Here is a 6,000-nt window from a genome sequence, read left to right on the forward strand (position 1 = left end):
ATTACCTCTCTGGTTGTGTATATGTATATACCTGTATTACCTCTCTGGTTGTGTATATGTATATACCGGTATTACCTCTCTGGTTGTGTATATGTATATACCGGTATTACCTCTCTGGTTGTGTATATGTATACCGGTATTACCTCTCTGGTTGTGTATATGTATATACCGGTATTACCTCTCTGGTTGTGTATATGTATATACCGGTATTACCTCTCTGGTTGTGTATATGTATATACCGGTATTACCTCTCTGGTTGTGTATATGTATATACCTGTATTACCTCTCTGGTTGCTTATATGTATATACCGGTATTACCTCTCTGGTTGTGTATATGTATACCGGTATTACCTCTCTGGTTGTGTATATGTATATACCGGTATTACCTCTCTGGTTGTGTATATGTATATACCGGTATTACCTCTCTGGTTGTGTATATGTATATACCGGTATTACCTCTCTGGTTGTGTATATGTATATACCTGTATTACCTCTCTGGTTGCTTATATGTATACCGGTATTACCTCTCTGGTTGTGTATATGTATATACCGGTATTACCTCTCTGGTTGTGTATATGTATATACCGGTATTACCTCTCTGGTTGTGTATATGTATATACCGGTATTACCTCTCTGGTTGTGTATATGTATATACCTGTATTACCTCTCTGGTTGCTTATATGTATACCGGTATTACCTCTCTGGACGTGTGTGTACTGTCCCGGCTAAGCTCATTCTAAAGCTTGCCGGGAGCATAGCGGGCTAGCCACGGGTCTGTTCTCCGTTTAAAAATGGAGTTTCCCGCACGGCGGCCGCTTCAATAGATAAGCGCTAATGGCGCTTACTATTGAAAGCGCCCAAGGCGCGGGAAAACTGGCCGTTTTCGGCCGAAGATAGCCGCGCGCTGCCCGCGCTATTTTTAAACTGCGGGGGCAACCGCATTAGATTCAGCCCGGCGCTACTGTATATACCGGTGTTACCTCTCTGGACATGTATATACCAGTATTACCTCTCTGGGTGTGTGTATATACCAGTATTACCTCTCTGGGTGTGTATATACCAGTATTACCTCTCTGGACGTGTATGTATATACCAGTATTACCGCTCTGGGTGTGTGTATATACCAGTATTACCTCTCTGGGCGTGTATATACCAGTATTACCTCTCTGGGTGTGTGTATATACCAGTATTACCTCTCTGGACATGTATATGTACCAGTATTACCTCTCTGGGTGTGTGTATATACCAGTATTACCTCTCTGGACATGTATATGTACCAGTATTACCTCTCTGGGTGTGTGTATATACCAGTATTACCTCTCTGGACGTGTATGTATATACCAGTATTACCTCTCTGGACGTGTATGTATATACCAGTATTACCTCTCTGGACATGTATATACCAGTATTACCTCTCTGGACGTGTATGTATATATATGTAGAATGCGGGCAGAGCACTAGGGGGTCTGCGGGTTGAAGAATTTTGAAGAAAAAAAAAAAAAAATGTTTTTTTCATCCTCTGCAAACAAGATGGAAGACGTGGTGGGTGCGCTGGTACGCAATGTCGCTGCCCAGAAAGACGCGAATGAAACCCAGCAACAGCTGTTAATAGCCCAGCAAGAAACTAATGCAAACCAGCAGCAGACGAATGCAGCCCAGCAACAGCTGCTAATAGCCCAGCAAGAGATTAATGCCAACCAGCAACAGGCGAATGCCAACCAGCAACAGGCGAATGCAAACCAGCAACAGACGAATGAAGCCCTGCAAAACGCGAATGCAAACCAGCAAGAGACAAACCGCTTGCTGAGAGAGGAGCAACAGCGGTTCGCTCAGGGCTTACAGCAGGAACTCGAGATCCTGAGGGGGACTATCAGTAACCTTCCACTGGCAGCGGCAGCCCCAGTACCGAAAATGACCAGGGCAAGCCACTACCTTCAGAAGATGGGACCCTCGGATGATGTGGAAGCCTATCTTCTCACGTTTGAACGCACGGCACAGAGAGAGGGATGGCCAGAAGCTGAGTGGGCTGGTCTAATCGCACCCTTCCTAAGCGGCGAACCCCAGAAGGCTTACTTTGATCTAGAGCCAGCCGAAGCTAACGTCTATGCAAAATTGAAGTTCGAGATCCTCGCCCGCCTCGGCGTAACAACGGCTGTTCGCGCCCAAAGGTTTCACGCATGGTCCTTCACGATGGATAAAGCCACCCGAAGCCAGATGTATGACCTCATCCACCTCGCCCGGAAGTGGCTACAACCCGAGATCAACTCAGCCAGCCACATCGTGGAACGGTTGGTCATGGACCAGTTCTTGAGGAAACTTCCCTCTGCCTTACGCCGTTGGGTCAGTCCTGGGAGTTTTAAGAAGGCCCAGTGGGAGGACCCCACATTAGCGGTAGCAAGGGGAAATATACGGGACCAGAATAGTACTCCTGGCCAACCAGATAGGTCACTTGCTTACCCCTACTTCGAGGTAGAGAACGACCTAGTATATCGGGTTGATAAAAGGAAATCAGTTACAACTAAACAATTGTTGGTACCACGGACATTCCGTAACGTAGTATTACACCTCGCACATAGTCATCCATTGGGGGGACACCTAGGGGTGGAAAAGACAAAAGAAAAGGTTCTCCGAAGCTTCTATTGGCCTGGGGTTCTGGCAGAAATTACGAATTATTGTTCCTCATGCCCAGAATGTCAGATCACCGCCCCGTTCAAGGAGTACCGCAGCCCATTGGTACCCCTTCCCATAATAGAGGTACCATTTGACCGGATTGCTATGGATCTAGTAGGACCCCTAATAAAGTCTGCTAGGGGACATCAGCATATATTGGTAATATTAGATTATGCCACCCGATATCCGGAGGCAGTTCCCCTACGTAGCACCTCAGCTAAAAACATAGCAAAAGAGTTAGTAGTTCTGTTTTCCCGGGTCGGGATTCCTAAAGAGATTCTATCTGACCAGGGAACACCATTTATGTCCCAAGTAACGAAAGAGCTATGTAAACTCCTAAAAATCAAGCATCTCAGAACCTCAGTCTATCATCCACAAACAGATGGTTTAGTGGAAAGGTTCAATAAAACCTTAAAGAGCATGTTACGGCGGGCGGTTGATAAAGATGGGAAAAACTGGGATTGTTTGTTACCGTACCTGTTATTTGCCATTAGGGAAGTTCCCCAATCATCCACTGGCTTCTCCCCGTTTGAACTATTGTATGGCCGACACCCAAGGGGCTTACTGGATATAGCCAAAGAGACTTGGGAACACGAGGTTACCCCTTACAGAAGTGTAATAGAGCATGTTGCCCAGATGCAGGACCGCATTGCTGCAGTCCTACCCATAGTGAGGGAACACATGGAGAAAGCTCAAGAAGCACAGAGGAATACATATAATAAGGGTGCTAGGGTCAGAATTTTTTCTCCAGGTGATAGGGTACTAGTTCTGGTTCCCACCGTGGAGAGTAAATTCCTTGCTAAATGGCATGGGCCATATGAGGTCTTGGAAAGAGTGGGAGAAGTAAATTATAAGGTAAGACAGCCAGGTAGGAGGAAACCTGAGCAAATTTACCATATAAACCTACTCAAGCCCTGGAAAGATAGAGAAGTCTTGTTAACCCTAGTACCCCCAGGTCCGTCAGAGAATCAAGAAACTGACCCAGAGGTTAGCATAGCTGAAACCCTGTCTGTTCATCAGAAACGAGAGGTTCAGAATTTAGTGAAAAGAAACAAAGAAATCTTCTCTATACGGCCAGGTAGAACTACCGTAATTGAACATGACCTAGTCTCTGAACCGGGGGTCCGAGTTAACCTTAAACCGTACCGAATCCCAGAGGCCAAAAGAAAGGCTATAAGTTTAGAGGTTAAAAAAATGCTAAAACTAGGTGTAATTGAGGAATCCCAAAGTGGGTGGAACAGCCCTATAGTCTTAGTCCCAAAGCCAGATGGTACAACAAGGTTTTGTAATGACTACCGGAAACTAAACGCGGTGTCAAAATTTGATACTTATCCTATGCCCAGGGTAGATGAACTTGTAGAGAGACTGGGCAAAGCCCGATATCTCACAACCCTAGACCTAACAAAAGGGTACTGGCAGGTTCCCCTCACAGAAAGGGCAAAAGAAAAGACAGCCTTCTCAACCCCAGACGGCCTCTTTCAGTATAAGGTGTTGCCTTTTGGCTTACATGGAGCTCCCGCCACATTCCAAAGAATGATGGATAAAATTTTAAAACCACATGCTCGGTATGCTGCCGCCTACCTGGATGATGTGGTAATCCATAGTGAAGATTGGCAATCCCACCTTCCAAAGGTCCAAGCTGTGCTTGACGCAGTCCGGTCTGCTGGACTAACTGCTAACCCCGCTAAATGCACTATTGGTCTGGAGGAGGCCAAGTATCTGGGATATTCTATTGGCAGAGGTTTACTCAAACCCCAAACACTCAAAGTGGAGGCGATACAAAATTGGCCAAGGCCAGTTACAAAAAAACAAGTAAGGACCTTTTTGGGGTTAATTGGGTACTATAGAAGGTTTATTCCCAATTTTGCAACTAAGGCAACCCCACTAACTGACCTCACAAAAGCAAGAGGACCGCTAATGGTAAAGTGGTCCCCCGAAACCGAACAGGCCTTTAGAAGCCTGAAAGAAGCTCTCTGTGCCCAACCAGTGTTGGTCACACCTGACTTCTCCAAAGAGTTCGTAGTCCAAAACGACGCATCTGAGGTAGGGCTGGGGGCGGTACTCTCCCAGGAGTCTCAAGGTGAGGAGCACCCCATCCTTTATTTAAGTAGGAAACTAAATCCCCAGGAGAAAAATTACTCCATAGTAGAGAAAGAGTGTCTCGCAATAAAGTGGGCTGTAGAGACGCTCAAATACTACCTGTTGGGGAGAAAATTCCGGTTGGTCACAGATCATGCACCCCTTACCTGGATGTGTCAAAACAGGGAAAAGAATGCTAGAGTGACCAGGTGGTTCCTAAGCCTACAAACCTTTAAATTTTCTGTGGAACACAGGTCAGGGCACAAACATGGCAATGCTGACGGGTTGTCAAGGATGCACTCCCTAATATCCATGGTCGCTCATCCCTCGAGGTCTGAGCTGGGGGGGAGGATATGTGACAGAAACCAGGGGATGGTAATAAATTCCGTATATAGGGCTCCCAGGATACTAGACAGTTTCTATCCTGTTTGGCCTGGGAGTGCAGCCTTATAATACATACACTCCATCCCACAGTTTGGCAAGCGCTGGAACTGAGGGATGAGAGATCCAGACCAGAGTTTGTCTGCTGCCTGATTTCTGTCACCTGTCATGCTAATTAGGAATCAGGTATGAAAGACTGATTTCCTGGTTGCTCTGGTCTCCCCACCAGAGCCAGGAGGCTGGAAGGCTGCTGAACTACAGAGGGGAGAAGCCTCTTCCCCAAACAGGTTCAATCTTTCTGTTCATTTGTGTAAGACTGCAAAAGTACCGTGTTTTGATGTTGGAAGTGGAAAAGCCACTTCCAACCCTGAGTCAGGGATATCTAAGTTAAGTTATCGCTCAGGTGAGCAGCTTTTGTTTTGATCTGTTTTCTGTTGTATGCACTGTGGCAGTCTCAGTGCCTGGGACTGAATAAACCAGGCATAGCCTGTTTAAAGGAACAGTACGTGACGCCTCATCATTTAACCTACCCTAAAAGACCGTGTTCTAAACAGTCCCGGACAAACGACGGAGCCCCGGAGTAAGCCGTTTGTCACAATGTATATACCAGTATTACCTCTCTGGGTGTGTATATACCAGTATTACCTCTCTGGACATGTATATGTACCAGTATTACCTCTCTGGACGTGTATGTATATACCAGTATTACCTCTCTGGACGTGTATATACCAGTATTACCTCTCTGGACATGTATATACCAGTATTACCTCTCTGGGTGTGTGTATATACCAGTATTACCTCTCTGGGTGTGTGTATATACCAGTATTACCTCTCTGGGTGTGTATACCAGTATTACCTCTCTGGACATGT

Source organism: Ascaphus truei, chromosome 7, assembly GCF_040206685.1.
Source record: "Ascaphus truei isolate aAscTru1 chromosome 7, aAscTru1.hap1, whole genome shotgun sequence".
Taxonomy (NCBI): Eukaryota; Metazoa; Chordata; class Amphibia; order Anura; family Ascaphidae; genus Ascaphus; species Ascaphus truei.